Consider the following 23,967-nt stretch of genomic DNA (forward strand, 5'->3'; position numbering starts at 1 on the left):
CTCTGTTTACTCAGCTCCTAGAAAAAAGCAGTTAACCCATGTCCATGCACTTAATAGGGACCACCCTGGCATTTCACTCCATATTCCAGCCATTGTAGGGTCCATTTACAGTGTCTTCTAGTGTCTGCAATAAGGCAGTAAATAACACAGGACAGTGTGTCAGGTCACACAGGGCCCATCTAACCCCCACTGTCTAGAACGTCTTTCCTTTCTCCTCTCCCCTTTTATTCTTCTCCCCTTCTCTCTCCCCACTTTTCTCACACTGCTGAGACCTCTCAGTGGTTCCTACCCACACCTAAAGGACTATACAGAAATATATAGCTGACTTTGCGTGTGTGTGTGTGTGTGTGTTCATATATATATATATATATATAGTATAATGACTGACTCCCGGTTCCTACTAAGTTGAACACAGACGATGAATTCAGGAAAAGAAATGTCTTTTCTTTCTGTGAAGTCAGCCCCACGCTCACCCATCCAATGAGCACCAAACTTAGAAAGGTGAATTGGGCAAAATGTCTTTGTAACTTAAGGATAACAATGGCCTACATTTTAGCCTCCAGGAAGCGTTGTTATGGTACCACAGCACAGCAAAGTAACTTGGGTAACCTTTCAGAGTCCACCATTAATGTGACAGGACCTTAGGCAGCATTAGGTTTCAGAAATAACTTGTTTAAACAATAAAAATGTATTGCACGCCTACTGAAAGCCAGATAGAGATGTAGAAACTGGGGATACGGAGTTGAAACACACAGGCAATCCTGCCCTGCTCTCAAGAAACCTACCTTCTAACATGGGCGACAGCTACCATACATGTAAATTTAAAAAATAAATAATACTAGAAAAATAAATTTCAGATAATGGTAAGAGTTATAAAGGGAATAAAAATGCAGTCCCAAGAATCAGATGGGGTGAACAGGTGACCACCAGCTGACTTTTGGAGGGCAGAGCTGGCCCCGCTGAGGACATGGGATTGATGAGGAGATGACTGATGAGATGACCAAGACTTGGAACAATCTGGGAAAGGGATTGTCTGGCAGAGGGAACAGCAAAGCAAAGGGAGGTGGGATGGAAAAATGTCAGAACAAACCTGGGTAAATCCACTTAGCCAATTACTTTTCAACAGTATTAGAAAAGTTACCTCTCTGAATGCTTTTTCTTCCCAAATAGAAATCAATCATAATAATTTATTTCCCAATTTCTTCCCTGTCGGTGCCTCTTGTCTCATACTGAAACTTCCCCTCCCTCTTCCCAACCCCATCCCCAAAATACACACATACACATGCACACACACACACACACATGCACACACAACGAGTAGCAATGCAGGAACTTCACAGAGAAAATGAAGTTCCATCTTCAAGACCTTAAGACCACCCGCAAGTCGGGCACATGACCAAAAACCTGAGTGGAATGTGTGAGTCAGAGGCCCCATGGCTGGAGGGACATGCCACAGTGCCAGAGAAAAGAGAAGGAAGCATTTGTGAGACTGCTCTGCATGGTTTTGTTTCTTCTTCCTTGGTTGTGTATGAACAACACTGGATAATATTGTGCTTTTTTTTTTAACGGATTAAGAGTTAGTTTGAGGCAAGGAAGGTATCCCTGTGGTTGGAAAATAGAGCTTCTTTCTTTCTTTCTTTCTTTCTTTTCCCATTTGAGCAGCTTCTCCCTCCTCCTCCCTCCAGTCTAGGGCTCACACCCCCGCACTGCAGGCCTGTGCAATCTTCCCATTTCCTGCATTTCATGTGAAGGAGCATTCAAGAGTTGGACAACAAGGGTTTAATTCAACTTGACCATCTTCTCAAAAAGAAAATTAAAAAAAAAAAAAGAAAAAGAAAAAAGAGGAAGAACAAAAGTTGGGAGAGGCCAGACTAAATGGATATGATCTGAATGCATATTTGTGTTACAACTAATACAACCAGCATCAGAGAGGGACCAAGATCAAATAAATGGTAAAACCTGACAAAGAGAAGAATAGATGGTATGTGGAGCCATCTGTTTTGGAGGACACCCAAATCTGTCTGAATCTGTGAGGCCAAACTACCAGCTATTCTAAGACACCCCATTCCAAGAGTGGCCTAATGCATATCTACACAATCAGTTTCTCTCACCATCACTTTGGCTGCAACTTTTTTGTGCAATTAAGTAATTTATTCCTTTCTTCAGCCTCCTGATTCTAATGAATCCGAGCCACAAACAAGCCTCAGTTGCTCCTATTCAAGGAGTCTGATTGCATCTGGCAGTGATTGCTGAAAATCCTGAAGAGGAAACAGGGAAGGGAAGCATATTGTTTGGGGGGGTAATAGGTGAAGACCTGCCTCTCTTGACCTATAATACATTAGTGTCAGTGAACATTTGGCAGCCTTCAGATGATTAGCAATGAAGATGAATCAAGCAAAAAAGAGGTAGAAATCTGCCTCATCTGAATCACCAGAACTGCATACATTTGCATGCTGATTAGCTGTTCTTTTGTCTGTGTTCCTAATTATTATGACACATTATGTCTTCATCATGCAAGATTCTGATCTGTCTTGTTCAAAATGCATGTAGAAAAAAGTGCTGTTTATTGATTCAACATGTAACTTTTATTTTTATGTTTGCTTTAATTAAATACATATTTGATTGCCTTTGACTGCTGTCTTTTTTTCTTTTTTCTTTTTTTTTTCTCTTATTTATTTCATCTTGTTGACAAACACACAGGTAACCTTCTTCTATCACGCTCAGATCATTTGGTGCTCACAGTCTCTCTTCCCCCTCTGCCTCCCGCTCTCTCTTTCTCAGGTGCTCACTTTCATTTTCTTGAATGGGCAAAACAGAAGAGGAAAAGAAAACAAAACAGCATCCCTAGTAACACTGAAGAAGAGGGAGCTGAGGGGTGGGAGAAACCCTGAAGAGGGAGGGGAAATGGCTCCAGCCTTAACAAGAGCAAACAAATGTTTCTGACTCTGGAAAAGGGCTTTCCAGGGGAACATGGGCAGCAGAAGGGGGCTGAAGATAACATGATCCTGTGAACGAAAGAGACCCTCTGTCATTCTCAGTTGTCGTCACAGGTTACTGATGACCAAGGTTTGTGAGCAGGACAGAAACATGCCTTTCTCCCAGGTCAGGCCTACAATTCTTCCATAAGGCCCAGGAGCGCTGCTGGAACTTCCAGTAGGGAGGGGACCTGCTTTCCCAGCGGACTCTCCTTAGATCCACTTCCTTCCTCTTTCCCAGAAGCGGAAGTGGTAGGGGAAACTTACCATCTATCCGTGCCAGACCCCTCAGGCCCCCCAGGGCAGTCGGGAAACCAACATCTCTGGGGGCAAGGGCACTAGACAGAGAACTCTAGAAGGAGGGACCTCCCCAAAAGATGCAAAGTGCATGGAGCACGTACCCTACTGCCTGCTGGGGCTATTCCCTGCAAACCACTGCGGATTCTTTTAGTAGGAGGGTGGAAGGCAGTATGGGCAGAAAGGGAAAGGTATTTGTTTCTGCAGGTTACAGCCAACTCAAACCCTGCGGTCCTTATCACCCTCCACCCAGGGATATGCTAAACAGCTGTAGTTAGCACCAAGCTATTTGGCCAATCCAATCAAGACACTTAGAAAGCGAAAGAGGAAGGGCCGGATGCCGGAGTAATTGAGTGCGCTGAGGGTCCGTAGATGCTCAGAAAGAAAGCGGCCCCAACCAAATGCAAATGGCTCCTCCTCACTGAAGAGGGATAATGCCCACCGCTCTTCTCTGCTAATGGGCAATGATTGGCTGAAAATGTAATCAACAGCTCTGCCCCCAACATCTATCCCTACAGTGAGGGATGATGGAAATCCATATTCATGAGAAAGGAGGCCGGCAATGTTTACTGGGTGCAGAAAGGGGGCAGGGCTGGCCTGGGTGAGATCGAGGTCCTTGGAGAGCGATAATGAGGCTGGGAGCAGGGAAAACGGTACTGTTAGAGCCCCCACCCCAAGGCAGCCCTCCCCCCATATATCTGCCCCCCATGTGTACACACATGTCCTCTGAACCTGAGACTCAAGAGAACTCTCAGTGTGGCAAATCCATAATTCACCTAAGCAGAATGTCTAGCTGGGTACCGCCATCTCACAGTTTCCTGTGTGAAAGCGCTCACTATCCTCCAACCCCCTCCCTGCCAAGCACGGCAAAATTAGTAGGAATAGATATGAAGCAAATGGCAACAAAAGGTACAGGTATAACACAGACATCTTGAAATCCATCTTGGAATGCCTCCATCAAACGTTGGGTTATCTAAGCTTTAAAAAAAAAAAAAAAAGCATATCAAGCATTACACTGGGTTGAATAGTGTCTGTATTAGTATGCTAGGGCTGCCGTAACAAAATACCACAGACCAGTATTTTCCAATAGACCTAAGCAACAGACATTTATTTTCTCATAGTTCTGGAAGCTTGAAGTCCAAGATCAAGGACTTTCCATCTTGACATCATGTCTTTTTTATATCTTGGATGTTTAAATATCCTACCTAAAATGAAATAAAGGCAATAAGATATCGTAAGAATTATTCTAATGCCCATTCTTAGCAAAATGAAAAGCTGGCACTCTTCTCACTGGCCCCAATTAAAAAATAAAAATCCATGACCTGTTACTTCCTCCAAAAAGGCTCTCCACATTCCTCACTCTCTTGGTACTGATGCATAAATCTTAACATTTGATTTTTCACTCACTTATATTTAGCTCTATAATTGTTCTCTGATTCCAAATACATTGCAAGCTCCTGGAGATAAAGATCATGACTCTTATATCTTTTATTTCTGCTTTTATAGCACAGAGCAGTGCACTCAGCAGATGCCCAGTAAATGCTAAGTGAATGAATAAAAGAATAAACAGATAAAGTTAGTAAAAACTACCCCACAGTCTGGGTGCGGTGGCTCACGCTTGTAATCCCAGCACTTTGGGAGGCCGAGGCGGGCGGATCACGAGGTCAGGAGATCGAGACCACGGTGAAACCCCGTCTCTACTAAAAATACAAAAAAAAAAAAAATTAGCCGGGCGTGGTGGCGGGCGCCTGTAGTCCCAGCTACTTGGAGAGGCTGAGGCAGGAGAATGGCGTGAACCCGGGAGGCGGAGCTTGCAGTGAGCCAAGATTGCGCCACTGCACTCCAGCCTGGGCGACAGAGCAAGACTCCGTCTCGAAGAAAAAAAAAAAAAAAAAAAAAAACTACCCCACAGAGGATTTTTAAGGCAATGGAAATACTCTGTATGATACTATAATGGTGGGTACATGTCAATAAACATTTGTCCAAACTCATAGAATGCACAACACCAAGAGTGAACCCTAATGATGATGATGATTATGATGTGTTGATGGAGGTTCATTGATTGTAAAAAATGTATCACTCTGGTGGGGGTTATTGATAATGGAGGAGACTATGCATGAGTAGGGTCACGAAGTAAATGAAAAATCTCTGTACCTGCCTCTCAGGTTTGCTGTGTGAACCTAAAACTGCTCTAAAAAAAATAAAATCCTGAAAAAAGAAAAACTTCCAACAAGTTTTCAATGACCCCAGGAAAAAGTAGGAATTTATAAAGGGGCAATAGGGACTTGATAGTTTCTACGGTCCCTTCCCACTCCAACTGTCTATGGTTCCTCAGTTTGTGCACGAACTATGGGGATGAGGAACAGATGCTAAATCAGTTGAAATGATCATGGAAAGGGGGATGCCTTTACCACAGGCCCAGATAATATGGAAGATTCCATGCTGACATTGGTCCAAGATGTATGGCAGCTGGATACACCACCAGGATCCACTGTTTTTCACCATCTTTGCCCCTGCCACCTTCATCCTTCACCTGCCTTCATGCTTCTGCCTCTGTGCTAGTCTGAATGATGGCCTTACAAAGATGTTCCCAACCGAATCCCCAAAACTTGTGAATATGTTACCCTATGTGGCAACAGGGACTTTGTAGATGTGACTAAGGATCTTAAAACAGGGGAATTATCCTAGATTATGGGGTAGGTCTAGTATAATCAGAAGGGTCTCTATATGGGAAAGAGGAGGGTCAGAGTCAGAGAAGGCAATGGAATGACAGAAGCAGAACTCAGAGAAAGAGAGAAATTTGAAGATGCTATGCTGCTGGCTTTGAAAACAGAGGAAGGAGGCCCAGCGCAGTGGCTCACGCCTATAATCCCAGCACTTTGGGAGGCTGAGGCGGGTGGATCACCTGAGGTCAGGAGTTAGAGACCAGCTTGACCAACATGGTGAAACCCTGTCTCTACTAAAAAAAAAAAAAAAAAAAAAAAAAAAAAAAAATTAGCCAGGCATGGTGGTGGGCACCTGTAATCCCAGCTACTCGGGAGGCTGAAGCAGGAGAATCACTTGAGCCCAGGAGGCAGAGGTTGCAGTGAGCCGAGATGGTGCCATTGCACTCCAGCCTGGGCAACAAGAACGTAACTCTCTCAAAAAAAAAAAGAAGCAGAAAGAAAATGGAGGAAGGAGCCATGAGCTGAGGAATTCTGGCAGTCTTTGGAAAGTGGAAAAGTCAAGAAAATGGACTCTCCTCTAGAGCCTTCAGAAAGAACACAATCTTGCTAACACCTTGATTTTAGGACTTTGACCTCAAGAACTATAAAATAATAAGTGGGTGCTGTTTTTAAGCCACTACATTTATGGTAATTTGTTAATAGCAGCAATTAGAAGCTAATACACCCTCCTTACTGGTCTAGCAGCTCTGCCCTTGTCTTCTGTGGTCTATTTCTAAAACAAAAGCCAGAATGATCCTTTTAAAACCTAAGTCACATTATGCACCTGCTCTGCCCAAAGTCCTCCTATGGCACCCTATCTCAGTGTGAACTACAAAGTTCTTAAAATCTCCCACTAGGGCCTACCTGACCTAGCCCTCATAATTTTTTTCTTTTCTGAGACAAAGTCTCACTCTGTCGCCCAGGCTAGAGTGCAGTGATGCCATCTCGGATCACTGCAACCTCTGCCTCCCGGGTTCAGCAATTCTCCTGCCTCAGCCTCCTAAGTTGCTGGAATTACAGGCATGCGCCACCACACCTGGCTAATTTTTGTATTTTTGTAGAGTTGGGATTTCACCATATTGGCTAGGCTGGTCTCAAACTCCTGACCTCAAGTGATCCTCCCACCTCAGCCTCCCAAAGTGCTGGAATTATAGGCATAAGACACCATGCTGGGCCAGCCCTCACAACTTCTGAGGCTCCCTCTCACCCTACCCCGCTCACTCATTCCACTCTGGCCTTGTTGGCCTCCTTGAGGCCCTCAGCATCCTTGTCTCAGGGCCTTTACACTTCCTGTGCCTCTGCCTAGAAAGCTCTTTCTCCAGACATCCCACAGCTAGCTTCCTCAGCTCCTTCATGTCTTTGCTCAAATGGCATCTTCTCAGTAAGGCTTTCCTTAAGTGTCCCATTTCAAAAGGAAACCCCTCTCACTTCCTGTCTTTCCTCCCCACCTAATGTCTCTATGGCACTCAAACTCTCTGACATACTACATATTTTACTCCCTGCTTATTTATTTCTTGTCTCCAATAGAACATATACTTCATTAGGACCAGGATTTTTGTCTATTTTATCAGCAGCATAAAATCAGTGCCTGGCCCATTGTAGATGCTCAATAAATATCTGCTATAATTAATAAAGGATCACTCTCTGCCAGCCTTTCCCTACAGGAGCAATACTAATATTGCTCCTAGGCCACGTGAAATGAGAGAACCAAATACTGATAAGAACTACAATCATGCCAACCATGGTTACGTGACTGGGTGCTAAGTGCCAGGCATTGTGGTAAGCGCTTTACATGTATTAACTCGGTTAGTCAGATCACAGTGGTTCTTCTCATGGGATCCTCAAGGGAACACCTCAAGGAGCAATAAAATTCAAAATATAGGGTGGGAATTGCTGATTTCTGATTAAGGTCTCAGACGATTCAGAGCAAAAGGAAGAAATTGTCTACCCAGAAAAACTGATACCATCACAAGGGCTTTGATAAAATGGAGTTTGAGCCCATCACCCTCTGAAAGGCTCTGAAAACTGTCTGGTCCATCATTGATGTGTCATCAAAATTTGCTAATTGGAGTTTTGTTTTGTTTTGTTTTGTTTTTGACAAGAAATTCTAATATCACCTGCCAATATGGAGAAAGAGGACACAAGTTGAGAAATGTAGAAAACCTCACAAAAATATGGGACTTCTGCTCAACACCCCACCCCTGTCCAAAGCCCCCAGGTCCTACCCATACCGTCAGGAGCCTGAATGGCACAGACTGGGCAGCAAAGACTGTAATGAGAAACAGAGCAGGGGAAAGGGGGCCGAAATGAGGAGTAGAACAGGCTGCCCATAAAGGGGCCTGTACAATCTCATGCTCCTCGAAGACTCACAGATGGAGAAACATGCCTAATACTGCATAAGTGAGTGAGGCTGAGGTCAGATGGGGTTGGCTTCCCAGAAGTCTCCCGTTTCTAACTCTACCCCCATGAGTCTTATCTGGAAAATGCGTTCTAAAGCAACTTCACTCACTGGCCTGATGATCCCGGAGGGACAAGAAAAGGAATCCCCTTCGAGGCCACATTAAGGGTGGGGATTTTCCTTTGTTTGCAATTGTAATCTCAGTAGTCACTCTAGTCAATAAACAAACAAGTGAAAAGATTCAGTGAGGTGTAAAAATAGATTTGCACAGGGCAGACAACTGCACATTCCATTTATTTACCTCCTCTAACAAACCAATACCTGGGGTGACATTTATTAATAAACGGCATTACCAGGTGCCTGATATGTGGCTCACAGAAATTAATTACCCAGCCCATGGTAAAACCATAACAAGCCCGCAGTGCTGTAACATTTGTGCTAATTGAAAATGAGATAAGTGCTGTGGGTGCAATTTGCATTCAATGCAGTGTATTAATTATCTTCAGTTCTCTTCGTGATAAATATACCTGACTGAATCACTCTCCTAATTTGCTGGGTAATAGAGTCGTAAGTGCATTCCCTTAGGTAACCAAGGGAAGGCATTGAGTTGTGGGCAAGATGGAGGCCTTCTGCTCTTCCAAGTTCTTCAAACAGGTTAGCTCTGGTACTTTTCAGTGTTCTTAAAAATACAGTGAACTTGTTATACTCACCAAAACTCCCAGCCTCACGCCCTTATTCTTCCCTCTTCTTCTACCACATAGGCTGACTCTGCTACAAGCTCAGGGAGTGCTCAAAATATTAAGTTAGAGGGGCTATACTTCTATTTAATGACTCTACGTGGAATATAATCTCTGCAAAGAGGGGCCTTTGGCTATACACTGCCCCCAAATTAATTCTGGATCTAATCGCATTAGGTTCTGAATGGACATGAATTGAAACTTGCACTATAATAACAATCAGGAGAATCCGGATTTAAAGATATTGGGTAGGTACAGCAGATTGATGCTTAAAGATGATGGTTTGGAGAGAGGGCTCAAATTAGGAGATGCATAGCTCCAATACGAGATGCACAGCAAAGTTCCATAGTTCCACCCGACAAGCAAGGCCTGTCTTTCGAGATGGAAAGAGTTAAATTCAGTTATTATGAACTGAAATTTCCCAACCATCCAGTGCTGGTACATCTGCAAAGTTTTCGTCATTTCTTCAAAATCCTGCCAATGTGTTCTTCTTGCTTTCATGCATTGTGCAGCATATAATAAGGGAAAGGTGACAACAGCAATAATAACCATAGTAACTATTATGAACTGAGAGCTGACCGCACATCAGGGATCAAGCTAAGGACTTCATTTACATTATGTAAAGTAATTCTCTTCTTAGCTGTCTTCCTTGCCTACTCTGTCTAAAGAGCCTCCTTTCCTCCAACACACATCCACAGTTACTCTCCATGACAGCACCTTGCTTGCTTTTTTTTTTTTCTTTTTTGACACAGAGTCTTACTCTGTCACCTAAGCTGGAGTGAGGTGGTGCAATCATGGCTCACTGCAGCCTCCGCCTCCCCAGTTCAAGCTTCAAGCTATTCTTGTGCCTCAGCCTCCCTAGTAGCTGGGATTACAGGCATCCGCCACAATGCCTGGCTAATTTTTGTATTTTTAGTAGAGATGGGGTTTCACCATGTTGGCCAGGCTGGTCTCAAACTCCTGACCTCAGATGATCCACTCACCTTGGCCTCCCAACGTGCTAGGATTACAGGCATGAGCCACCGCACCCAGCCAACCTTGCTTACTTCTTGTATGACACTTGTCCCAACCTATAACTATCCTGCTAGTTGTTTACCTGAGAAATGTCTAAGCCTCCCTAATTAGCATGCAGACTCCTTAGGAGAGAACCCTAGCCTGTCATCTTCATCCCTACTATGGGCACTGACATGGTTTGGCTGTGTCCCCACCCAAAACTCATCTTGAATTCCCACATATTGTTGGAGGGACCTGGTGGGAGGTAACTGAATCATGGGGGCAGGTAATTGAATCATGGGGGCTGTTCTCATGATAGTGAATAAGTCTCATGAGATCTGATGGTTCTAGGAGGGGGAGTTTCCCTGAACAAGCTCTCTCTTTGCCCGCTGCCATCCATGTAAGACATGACTTGCTCCTCCTTGCCTTCCGCTTGCTCCCCAGCCATATGGAACTATAAGTCCATTAAACCTCTTTTTCTTCCCCAGTCCTGGGTATGTCTTTATTAGCAGGGTGAAAACAGACTAATACAGACATATAGTAGGAAACTCAACACATATTTGTGGAATGAATACAAATTTATAATAATCCCCCAAAATAAGGAGATTAAAACTCAATTTATGATGCAGTCCAAGCAGTGCATCAAATTAATAAATTTACAAGGTATCCCAGACCACCCATAGCACTTCAAGAGGCCAGGAATCCTGCAAGGGCCCTTTAGCCCAGAAAATGCCTACCATGAACTCTCATCTACTTGCTAGAGGGAGGCTCTAATTTAATTCTAAGCTAACAGTCCACAGGAAGATGAAAATGCAGCTGTAAATATCCATAAGACAAAACAATCCAGGCATCCAAAGGAACCAAAACAATGTCTGATACTCACACTGGAGAGAAATTTCTTCTGAGGACAGAGAAGACATTATTTGATGTTCAATCAGACACTTGCAGTAAGGAAGCAGCTGCTGGCCCACAGGCACTTCTGTGAATCACAAAGGCGCATCCCTCTCCAGGTTAACACAGCCCCTGCCCCCCAGGTAGGCACAAAGCTGGGCAAGAGGAGCCCAGGCTGGATTTTCTGCCCTGCTTGCCCCCTGAGACAGGTGCCTCTGTGTCATGCACAGTTGCCTGGGACAGCCCTGCTCAGGGGATGCAGGTGACTGTTTCCTCCTAAAGCCCCTCATGTTGAAGTGAAATCTGTTAAATTATCTCATGGAGACCCATGGGATATGCTCCTGGACCCCAGCTCTCAATCCCCCAGTAGATGCTACCACATCTGGCATAACTCTACTACTAGGTTATGCCTCAGTATGACCAATAATGGTGACTGCTGGGTTTCTCCTAAGAGAAAGGTGATAGATTTCATTTTAGCTCAAAGCCACACTCTTCATTGTGGTAAAAAGAACTGAACTTATTTAATATGGCACTTCCTACCTGCTATAGGCTGAATGTTTTTGCCTCCCTCCCCAAATTCATACATTGATGCCCCACCCCTAATGTGATTGTATTTGGAGATGGGGTCTTTATGGAAGTGAAGAAGGTTAAGGAAGGTCATCAGGGTGGAGCCTGGATCCCAGATAGGATCCCTGATAGGATTCGTGTCCTTGAGATGTGAGAGAGCTTGCTCCTTCTCTCTCTGCTATGTGAGGATGGAGTAAAAAGGCAGCCATCTACAAACCAAAAGAAGAAGCCTCAGAGTGGACCTACCTTTTTCTTATGGCAGCCTGAGCTGACCATGACACTGCTCTCAACATCAGTAATGTTGAGTGACTCTGGGAAATGGGCAGCTACAGACAGAGAATGTACAATAGGGAATTGAAGATTAGAGCTAGGGAAAGGAGAAAAAGGCAAGCAATGAATCAGAGAACGCCTTCTTCAGAAAGTTTTGTTTGAGAGCCCATTATCTCAATTTACATACACCCCCAAGTTACATTTGTATTTTAATATCATATATTCTCAATACAGTAGCCAGCTTGGTCTTTCTGAAACATAAGTCTGATTTTATCGCTCCTTTGCTGGAAATTCACCAGTGGCTCCATTTCCCTCAGAATAAAAGCCCAAATCTACTACGGCTCCTACAAGACCCCCTCACCTGGCAGGCTCCCTCTCTGACCTCACCCCCACCATGATCCTCCCCTTGGCTCACTCTGCCCCAGCCATGCTGGCTTTCTGTAGCTTCTCAGATAACGCCAAGCACACGCCTACCGCAGGAGCTTTGCATTCCCCGCTCCCTGTGCCTGAAATCTATTTCCTCATTTCCTTTCTGTGTCTACTCCAATGTCACATTATTAATGAGGCCCCCACCAATCACTCTGTGTAAAAGTAACCCACAGACCTCCCCCCAACCACACACACACACACACACACACACACACACACACACACACTGCATGCCCTACGTACTTGCTCTATTTTTCTCTGTAGTCATCCTCAGAATATGACACACAATTTGCTTCTTAATTTGTTCATCATCTGCCTCTCCCTAAAATGAAAGCTTTACAGGGCCAGGAACTTACTTGTTCTCTCTTATATCCCTAGCAATTTCAGTAGTGTCTAGCACATAATAGACATTCAATAACTATTTCTTAAAATCATCAGATTCACCAGAAAACACATTTTAAATATCGTCCCAATTTGGTAATGTAATCTAGGCATGGTTTAACCTGCCTTGGTCATTAATCTCTTCCTCAGACTAAACACCCTACTTGAGTGGAAAATGACGGTATTAGTCCACTTCCACACCGCTATAAAGAACTGCCCGAGACTGAGTAATTTACAAAGAAAAGAGGTTTAACCAACTCCATTCAGCATGGCTGGGGAGGCCTCAGGAAACTTACAATCATGGCAGAAGGGGAAGCAGGCACATCTTCGATGGTGGCAGGCAAGAGAGGAGAGCAGAAGAAACTGCCACTTATAAAACCATCAGATCTCGTGAGAACTCACTCACTATCACAAGAACAGCATGAGGAAACTGCCCCCATGATCCAATCACCTCCCACCAGGTCTTTCCCTCAACATGTGGGGATTATGGGGATTACAATTCCAGATGAGATTTGTGTGGGTACACAGAGCCTGATGATATCACCTCCTGAATAAAGAAGTAATACTACCTCTGTCATAAAAAATAAGTATTTCTTAAATAAATGAAAAATGTGAATGATTATAAGGTAGCAGATAATAACAGTGGCAAATGATATACATACTGGGCATTAAGCTAAAATCTTTACATACCACGAACAGAGTTTTAAATTCATTATCTCATTAGTTCTCACAATAACCATTTGAGGCAGGTATCATGAGTCCCATTTTACAGATAAGAAAACTGAGGCTAATAGAGCAAGTCATCTGTACAAGTCCATGGGGGGCAGCAAGGAATGAAGCCAGTCAGGATTTGAACTCAGGTCTGCCTGACTTAAAAACCCATGCTCTTAACCACTCTCTCCTATATACTAATATAGATCTGAAAATTGGTGCTGACATCAAACACTGAAGCTTAACTGAAATATACCAGGAGTATTTGCTATTTAAAGGGAACCTGCAATGAATTCCAAGTTGTATATTTTAAAAAACAAATAATGCTTCTTGTTAAATAGTGCTTAATATCTATGTGTGATAAATACTCAGTTCCATGTTAAACTAGGAAATATCTGTGATTCCAAAAAACATTTTTATTTGGCTTTATGATATAATGTGTGGCATTTTTGCCAGGAGATTGACCTTCCTAATTAGGTTTTGCTCAGGCTAGTGTCAAAATGAATTTGTCCACCCAAATCATACCAATGGACAGAGAGGGAAGGGAAACAACCTCACAGGTTTGCTAAGAAGTCCTCCTGGGATTCGACTTTTGCCAAAAAGACAGATGAAGAACTCACATGATGTTGAAAGGGTCAAACCGAATATTTGTTGTTGTTGTTGTTGTTGTTGTTGGAAAATTACCAATGTTATGTTCCTTTTAATGTAAGCAGAAAACCAAGTTTTCCCCAGGCAGCTTGCTGTTCTATCACATCATTTAAAATCATTGTGATTGAAAGCACAGAATAGCAGAAGGACTCACTGACTTCACCGATTTTCCTGGTTGAATTACGGAGCTCGAATAGTAATGATGCACTGCCCATTTTTAAGACCTATACTTGTTTCCACTTTCAAGCGAGGAAGCACACCATACAGGGTTAGGAGCGGAGGCTGCATGTGGGGGACTCGCAGCCATTCTATCCACCTCTCGACTGAATTGGAGTATCTCTCGGCATTAAATCCTTAAAAAAAATCCCTCTTATTCTTCAGCACCCATTTCATGTTATAAAAAAAAAATTATTCAACTAAATGTCATATTATTCTGCTTACCTCATTTTGGGCAATTCATAACAGCATTTAATGGGCCTATTTCCCCCAAAGTGTTTTCATTGCTGCTAATAGAGAAAACCCAGAAGGGGAAAAGAAAAGCCACCATGGTCCAAAAATCTAGTGAAAATAAGCTTGACTTAATCAAGTGTCTTCACAGGATTCCTCAGAGCCTTTAGTAGGCTAGTGAGCATCTCACGTCCCCAGGTCAGGGCATAGGAACAGTGCTTCTCTAATGCATTTGACAATAGGATACTCTCTTTTAAAAAGAATCTCAGGATTCCATTCTTGCTGTTCCGTAGTCAAGGTGTTAGGAAATGCTACCTAAGGGGGTTCACCAAACACTCCAGGCTTCAAGAAGACTACAGTTTACTGGTAGGGTGGATGGGGTATGATTGAATTGGGTCCCCCAGAAAGCTATGTTGAAGGTCTAACCTCTGGTACCTGTGAATGTGATCTGATTTGGAAATAGGGCTTTTATAGATGTAATCAAGTTAAGATGAGGTCATGAGAATGGGAACTAATCCAATGTGACTGGTGTCCTTTATAAGAAGAGGAAAATGCCATGTGAAGACAGAGACACCAGCAGATGCCATGTGACAGCAGAGGCAGAGGTGGGAGTGTGTGGCCTCAAGCCAAGGAAGGCCGAGGAGCAATGGCCACCCCCAGAAGGTGGAGGAGGTGAGGAAGGGCCTTCCCTGCCACACCCTGGGAGGAAGCAGGGCCCTACCAACACCTTGATTGTGAACTTCCAGCGTCCAGAACTGGGAGAGAATAAGTTTCTGTTATTCTAAGCCACCCAGTTTGTGATACTTTGTGGCAGCGACATTATCAAACTAACATAAAGGACTAAGACATACAAATGACTAACTGCAAAATGGACACAACAAAACCAAAACAGCTATGTAGAAAACAGCAGGAAAAATGGCAAGAATGGAAGGAGGTGGTATATAGGAAAGTGTCAAAAAAGGGATATAAACAATGAAAATGCAGGGCTTGAGAGAAGAGTTCCTGGTCCCTGGGGTGCTCAGAGATGGCTTCAAGGAGGAGTAGGGGAGGTGGGAAGGAGTGAATACACAATTCTTCTGTATTATTAGGGGGGGTTAAAAAAAAACAAAACCCACACACCTCAACTGAAGTAACTAGAAGACACTGACATCTCCCTTCGGAGAGTTGCCTCCTCTGGGCAGATCGGTGGCCACCTATCCGCCTTGAAGGCTGAAGGCATCGTGTAGAACCTGCTGATCTCTCACAGGCTCTTGCATGAGTTTTGGAAAATACATGTATTTTTCATTTTTGTGAGCTTTGGATTTCTGGGTCACCTTGCAGGTCATGAAAAGAACAGATAAATAAGAACAGCAAAACAACTAATGATTCTAGATCAAGCCAGCGACATAACCATCCGGTTTCAATAGGAAGACTCAGAAAAAGAAAACATCTCTGAAACTTCAGAGTAAAAGTCTTCATTGAATAAAACAGCAGTTAAGGGTCTATGTGGGGGAAGGGAAAAGAATCATGAGAACCTTAACTTTTAGCATGAAATGCATCTGTTAAACAGAACCTACTAATGGTGTTATTGTAGCTAAAAACAGCGACTTGAAAATGTTGTGTACATTATTACTGTCATTATCCACCAACTGTAAGAATGCTATGTTAAAACTAACTCAAAACACCTCGAGAAAGGTAATTGCTACTAATGGATCTGAAGTGTGCAAAATTGGACATCATTACCCTGTCCTCATATTGTGAGCTGGGGAAGCTGCCGGAGATGGCAGTTAGTAGGCTCACTCATCTTTCAATCAGGACCGAGGTTTGAGGAAAGGGCCAGGCTCGCTTTCATTCCACAGTGCAAGAGAAAAGCCACACTGCACAGTATTATAGGCAAGTGTTTACAGGACTGAGCCAAGGGCAGGAGATGGAGTTGCAGCACCCCTCTCTGAACTCTCCAAGTCGGTTCTGTTGCGGAGGAGGAGACAGGAGCTAGAATAGAAGCCACCTGCCCTGAAAATCCCCTTCCAGTTCCGATTTCTCAGATCAATAGCCACCAAACTGAGTTGCTTTGCTGACTCTGAAATTAAGGAAAGAGCCCAGAATCGAAGAATTATAAAAGCCAAACAGGTCACCTCAAGTCGTTTTCTGCTCCCAGACACCTAAGCACCCCTGAGAAGAGAACTACTCAGTCTGCCCATGGGGTGCAGTTGCCCCCCTGCAGTGGGAGGTGCCCCAAGCCTCTCTTGGTGTGCAGAATTGGAAGCTCCTCCTGATGGCCAGATGTCGTGGCTCACTCCTTTAATCCCAGCACTTTGGGAGGCTGAGACAGGTGGACTGCTTGAGGTCAGGAGTTCAACACCATCCTGCCAACATGGTGAAACCCCATCTTTACTAAAAATACAAAAATTAGTCTGGCATGGTGGTGCACACCTGTAGTCTCAGCTACTTGGGAGGCTGAGGCAGGAGAATCACCTGAACCCAGGAGGCGGAGGTTGCAGTGAGCCAAGATCGCACCACTGCACTCCAGCCTGGGCGACAGAGCAAGACTCTGTCTTGGAAAAAAAGAAAAAAAAAAAAGATCCTCCTGAGGCTTGGCCTAACTTTCTTCAACACTAAGAACTGCTCTTACTGTGGGCTGAGTTCCCCATCTCCCCACCTCACACAGCCGCAAAATTTCCCTTCTCCAGTGCTAATTGATAATAATGTTTAAAATCATCAGTCTTTAAATGTTGTTCAAACTTTCAAAACTAATATCCCCAAACAGCACAGCCCCTTTACATGGAAGCATCCATTTTCTGCACAGCTCTCCATTACACCCCCAAATGTTCACCCCCATCACCCAGCCCCAGCATGTACACACCAAAGAAATCCAAGAAGGCTGACTTTGTCCAGGAATTTCAACCTCTTTTCCCACTACAAGTCTGATGACTTAGACCAAATTTCTACCCTCCCTTCTGGCCACAATAAAGGAGTACGACCAGAGGGGCCAAAAGACCAGAAATTGTATATGTAAACCCTGATAAAAAAAAAGCCCTGCTGCCCAGGCGCAGTGGCTCACGCCTGTAATCCCAGCACTTTGGGAGGCCAAGATGGGCAGATCACGAGGTCAGGAGATCGAGACCATCCTGGCTAACATGGTGAAACCCCGTCTCTACTAAAAATACAAGAAATTAGCCAGGCGTGGTGGCGGGCACCTATAGTCCCAGCTACTCAGGAGGCTGAGGCAGGAGAATGGCATGAACCCGGGAGGTGGAGCTTGCAGTGAGTGGAGATCGCGCCACTGCACTCCAGACTGGGCAACAGAGCAAGACTCCATCTCAAAAAAAAAAAAATTGCCTAAATTCTAAATCTAGAATTAAAAAAAAAAAAAAAAAAAACAACAACAACAAAACAAAACAACAAAAAAAAACCTAGTCCTTCTCCCACGTAAGACATTTCTTCTCAGCCCCAGTGGCTCTGGTTGAGACTCCCAGCACCCTCCTAACCCTGAGATCCTGAGGCTCTGAACGAGTGACTTTGCCCCACTGAGTCACCTAGAACCTGAGAACCAGGGACCCAAATGGTCTTCTGGTTCCCCATGTGAGGCTTCACCCTGGCAAAGGGGGACAGGAACGGAGCACAGGATGGATCCATGCAGTGCCCGACAATGTGCTAGTGCAGAGGAGGGCCAGAAACACATGCCACCAGCCCACTTCGCAAAACAGTCTGACTTTTAAGACAAATTCTTACATGAAACCCCAATATACATAACAAAATTTATTCATTTCCATATTCATGCTATTTATTTCTTTTGTTTATTCAAGAATTACTTATTTAGCATTGACTACGTTCGTGTTCAAACAGTGCCTGCAAACAAAAGAGATACAATGCCTGATGAACACACTGAAAACATATGATGAATGCAGAACTTAGATTCTGATAGGGGAAGCCAGGTAATAAACATAAATATATATCATGTCAAGTATTATTTTTGTTATGAAGAAAAATTAAGTAGAAAAGGGTGATGGGGTAGGGTGCTCTTTCAAATAGCTTAGGTACCTGTGAAAGAACCAGAAGGAAGGGAGCCATCTAGGGAAGAGCCTTTCAGGCAGAGGGAATAAAAAGTGCAAAGGCCATGAGCAGGAAGCGTGCTAAGGGAATTGAGGAACAGCAAAAGAGACAGATGTCTGGAGCACAGGGAGGGAGGATGGGATATGGGTGACATCACAGAGGTGAGCAGGAGCCAGATTTGGTTGGACTTTATAACCTCTGTGAGGACCTGGGATTTTATTCTGAGGGAGATGACAAGCCACTGGAAGGTTTGAGCAGAGGAGGAATAAGGTCTGACCTGTTTTAAAAGGGTCACAATGACTGCTGTGTGGACAATAGACAAAACAGGGACAAGGAAAGGAATGGGGAGACCAATTGGAAAGCCACTGCCAAAAGCCAGGTGCAGGACACCCGAGGATGGGCTTGGGGGATAGTCAGGGAAAGGAGAAGGAGTCAGATCCAGGTATACATTGAAAGAGGGGCCACCAGAATTTGCTTATAGGTGGAATGTGGGGAATGACAAGAGGGGAATCTGCTGGGCGCAGTGGCTCACACCTGTAATCCCAGCACTTTGGGAGGTTAAGGCAGGTGGACCACCTGAGGTCAGAAGTTCAAGACCAGCCTGGTCAACATGACGAAACCCCGTCTCCACTAAAAATACAAAAATTAGCCAGGCATTGTGGCAGACACCTGTAATCCCAGCTACTCGAGAGGCTGAGGTGGGAGAATCGCTTGAACCCAGGAGGCAGAGGTTGCAGTGAGCCAAGATCTCACCATTGCACTCCAGCCTGTGCAACAAAAGGGAAACTCTGTCTCAAGAAAATAAATAAATAACTAAGAGAAGAGGAGAATCAAGCACAACTCTGGCTGGAATTACCAGAAGAATTGGCAAAGCAGACAGACCCAGTCTCCAGTCTTGCCCATCACCAGCTTCGTGACCTTGTGCAACATGTTTAACCTCTCTGAGTCTTCTTCATCTCAAAAGTGAGATAGCTGGACTAACGATGTCTAAAGTTCCTATGAACTCTGATACTTTTCACTTCATTTTTGCCACAGAGTAAGATTACACAGCAGATCATTTTTTTAAATACTTGGGTATTACATCAGTGTTCTTAGGGCTCAAATTTTGTCTTGGAAAACATCCATACTGTCTTTATCCATTTCCATTTCTCTTCTTCAGTTTGGTTGTTGTTGTTGTTTGTTTGTTTGTTTGTTTGAAACAAAGTCTCACTCTGTTAGAGTGAAGTGGAGCGATCTCAGCTCACTGCAACCTCCGCCTCCCAGGTTCAAGTGATTCTTCTGCCTCAGCCTCCCAAGTAGCTGGGATTACAGGTGTGTGCCACCACGCTCGGCTAATTTTTGTATTTTTTTTTTTGAGTAGAGATGGGGTTTCACCATATTGGCCAGGCTGGTCTCGAACTCCTGACCTCGTGATCCACCCACCTTGGCCTCCCAAAATGCTGGGATTACAGACGTGAGCCACCGCGCCCGGCCTGTTCTTCAGTTTTTAATTAATCCAGCTCTGCCAGATCTCCAGCTGCCAAACGCTTTGCCCATGACTGGAACAGTTCTCTAATCACTACTGACAACTTTATGAAAGCTTGGGTTTTCTGCAAGATTTGCAATTTTACTTTTTCATCCATTTACATTTTATTTGTCTTAGTGTTGTCAAATGTTTCCCACGCCCTGAAATTATCTGAGAGGCAAAGATGTAAAAATATTGAGCCAATGGGCAGGGTTAGAACTCTGGTGTGAAGCAGGGAGAGATGTTCAAGTAGGGACTGATTTTATGAGTGGTCACTTGTTAGAATGACTTTTCCTTCCATGTGCAAGTGGGGACTCATAATGAATACTTAGAGAATAAAGGATCCTTAAACCAATGAAACAGTCAGCTTCAAAAAGTTTCCCATAATTGGTCTGAAATGACTTTTAGAAGATAGACATTGGTGTTTTAATATCTAGTGCCAAATATGGTTGTATATATTATTATAATTATAAATGCTAAATATTCAGTGAGTCTCAATAGAGAAAATGTTTTGTATAACCTGTTCGTAGACTTATCATATTTATTACATAGGTACAGAGATAATAAGGAAGAAGAAAAAATGTGTAAAGGTGTATTTCCCATTCTTCTTTAGAAACAGGAAACAGATTCATTTTTCTTCTTTCTCTCTCTCTCTTTTTTTTTTTTTTTTTCTGGAGACAGGGTCTCACTCTGTCACCCAGGCTGGAGTGCAGTGGCATGATCTCGGCTCACTGCAACCTCTGCCTCCTGGGTTCAAGTGATTCTCATGCCTCAGCCTCCCGAGTAGCTGGAATTACAGGTGCCCGACACCACGTCCAGCTCATTTTTTTGTATTTTAAGTAGAGACAGGGTTTCACCATGTTGGCCAAGCTGGTCTTGAACTCCTGACCTCAAATGATCCACCCGCCTCAGCCTCCCAAAGTGCTCAGATTACAGGTGTGAGCCACCACACCCAGCCTCTTCTTTCTCTTTAAATTTGGCCATATTCCAGTATCACTAAACAGCCCTGTGACCACTCAAGGCTGGCATAGACCTTGACTTGCTGCCCACTACAGGCCATGAGAAGGTCCCAGGCAAGTACTGTGCTCTCTGGAATGAGGGAGACTGGGGGAGCCAAGAGAGGTAAGCTGATGAGAACAAAGAAAGACAGGAGACCAGAAATTGACCATGTAGGTCCTGGTGAGGCCCTCTCTGTGCAGTGTACCACTCCACTTGAGTTTCACTGTGCAGCGCCTATGGAGAAGCCACTCCAGGGCCCAGGCTGAGAAGAAGCCCCTTGGGAGACCCCGCTGGTCTTTGTATCACTTCTGTTGAAGGAACTGAAAAGGAAAGGTGGCAGTTCTCCTGCTCCTGTCCTGGGATGAGTTAAAGAATCATACTGATATCATTTCCATTTGCTAGCTTAAGTTTTCAAGAAAAGAGAAAACTATATGTGAGGAAATAGGATATGGGACTAAGAATGAAAATATACAAAGTTTTACATAGAAGCCAGAGGAATGAGAGAAACAGGCAGAGAGAAACTAGGCAGAGAGAAACATAAAGGGAGATGATGGTACGTGCTTACGCCTTCAGTTTCACATGTCACAGGGAAGGAGCATATGGTTAGTTCTATGGGACTCATCCTGACAAGAGGAAAACCCTTCAAAACCTGCATCCTGGCCGGGCGCGGTGGCTCACACTTGTAATCCCAGCACTTTGGGAGGCCGAGGCAGGCGGATCACCAGGTCAGGAGATTGAGACCACGGTGAAACCCAGTCTCTACTAAAAATACAAAAAATTAGCTGGGCGTGGTGGCGGGCGCCTGTAGTCCCAGCTACTCGGAGAGGCTGAGGCAGCAGAATGATGTGAACCCGGGAGGCAGAGCTCACAGTGAGCCAAGATCACGCCACTGCACTCCAGCCTGTGCCACAGATGGAGTCTCAAAAAAAAAACACCAAAAAACCTGCATCCTTCTTATGGGAGTGCATGTGAAAGACAGCAGATTAGCAATTACTTCTCTTACTTAGATCTGGCACCAACTGGCCACTGAACGGTCAAATTAGCTCAGAGGTGGAAATATGATGCAAATAACGTGCCTCTACTTCCCTAACCCACCACACACACCCACATGCACATGTCCCACGACGGACGCTGCTAAATGATATTGATACTGTAAGTTCCATGTGGCCTGGAAGTATCAGCATTTGGTATAGTGCCTACTACCTACTAAGTGCTTTGTAAATACTCTGAATGAATGGACCTCTGAGCTCTTCCCCACTGAGCCTAGGTGCTGCTGTAGAGTCCTTCTCAACACATCAGTTGAGTTCCAAGCAGTCTACAACCAATCAAGTAGAGGTGGCATGCAAATTGAAAACTACTTGCCATTCTTTCCCAATTAGCTAAATCATAACATTCTCCCTTTAAGTGATGCAATTTGTACCTCGAAATATAAGTAGATTCCGGGGTTACCTTGAGCTCCATTATGACATCCAGGTTAATTTGACGCAATTGCTTTCACCATAAGGCATACAGCTTCACATATTTGTAAACAAATTCTGTTGGAAACATAAAGCCTACATAATGGATGCTCTCATCATTCCTTATTTATCAGTGCTGCTTGCATATATTTAATAATTACGTTTTTCTCTAATTACTGTGTTTGGAATATATTTTAAGGGTTTTTTTTTGATAATTCAGGTAGACATAATGCTTACCAATATGTCCAGCTTCTTTCCTTTCCGGTCACACAGAGAATCACATTTTCGTGATCCCTGGCAATTAAGTGAGGCCATGCACCTAGTTTGAACAAAACTGTGTCACTTCCAAAGTGAAGCACTTAAGAGAATGCTTAATTTTCTGTACCCTCATCACTTGCTATGGTAATCTCAAAAATCATGTCTTAAGATCAAGATGCCATGAAATCCAAGCCAACTGGATCGTCAAGCCACACTCTCCATTGAAAGAGAGCTGCTTGAATGAGAAATAAACTTGATTATATAAAGGCACTAAAATTTGGGTGTTGTTACCATAGCATTACCTAGCTTATCCTAATAACAGTAATGAATGAGGTCTGTCAGTTGTAATGGAGTACCTGTCTCCTGACCTCAGCCAAGAGTAATTTAGGAGTGGTGACTAGATTCTCAGAAGTTACAGGGTCAAGTCAGTTGATGAAAAAGCAAATCGACTGGTACAAAACAGAGGTGGAAATGGAGAGGGCACGGCACATAGGAGAGATGAACTGGTAAGAACAAGAAAACATGGACAGAGAAACTCATTATTGGGAAGTTTATAGTAATATGTTTGGCCAGTGGGATCTGTCCTTACCTTAGACACTAGAAACACTGATGCCATCTAATTGAATCCCTAGCCTTTACTCCTAACTCTTCTCCACTCATCTACTCTGTGTTCTGATACCCCCCTCCTGCCCAGCCATGGGCACCATCTCCCTTCCACTGAGTGAAAAGGAGCTAGGCAGAACACTCAGCTGAACGGAGTTGGAGTTTTTGACACTGTACTTTTCAAAGAACTGGTCCCATAAAGCCAGAGCAAACTGGAAACTTATTTCACATACCAGTTGGGCAAATATACAGCAAGAGTCTTAAGCTTAAATCCCAATTTGGTCCAGTAATAAAGACTGTGCATGTGGCCAGGCACAGTGGCTCATGCCTGTAATCTCAGCACTTTGGGAGGCTGAGGCAAGTGGATCACCTGATGTCAGGAGTTCGAGACCAGCCTGGCCAACATGGTGAAACCCATCTCTACTAATAATAAAAAATTAGCTGGGTGTGGTGGCACGCACCTGTAATCCCAGCTACTCGGGAGGCTGAGGCACAAGAATCACTGGAATCTAGGAGGCGGAGGTTGCAGCGAGCCAAGATGGCGCCACTGCACTCCAGTCTGGGCAACAGAGCAAGACTCTCTCAAAAAAAAGATTTTGCATGAATCTCAGACTGTTTCCCAAAGACAATTTCTAGGAAAGGTGATTGCAGCATTACTTGTGAGA

General features: G+C 44.0%; 1 protein-coding gene across 1 annotated transcript in view; it reads right to left on the reverse strand.

Annotated features, from left to right (window-relative positions):
* Positions 1-22,586: 22,586 nt before the first annotated feature.
* RPS6KC1 (ribosomal protein S6 kinase C1) overlaps positions 22,587-23,967 on the reverse strand; it is a 242,999-nt gene continuing 241,618 nt past the window's right edge. Inside the window, exon 16 of the transcript XR_004030093.1 lies at positions 22,587-22,760. The gene's annotated coding sequence lies outside the window, so the exon portion shown is untranslated. The remainder of the gene's footprint in view (positions 22,761-23,967) is intronic.

Source organism: Nomascus leucogenys, chromosome 5 (assembly GCF_006542625.1).
Source record: "Nomascus leucogenys isolate Asia chromosome 5, Asia_NLE_v1, whole genome shotgun sequence".
NCBI lineage: Eukaryota > Metazoa > Chordata > Mammalia > Primates > Hylobatidae > Nomascus > Nomascus leucogenys.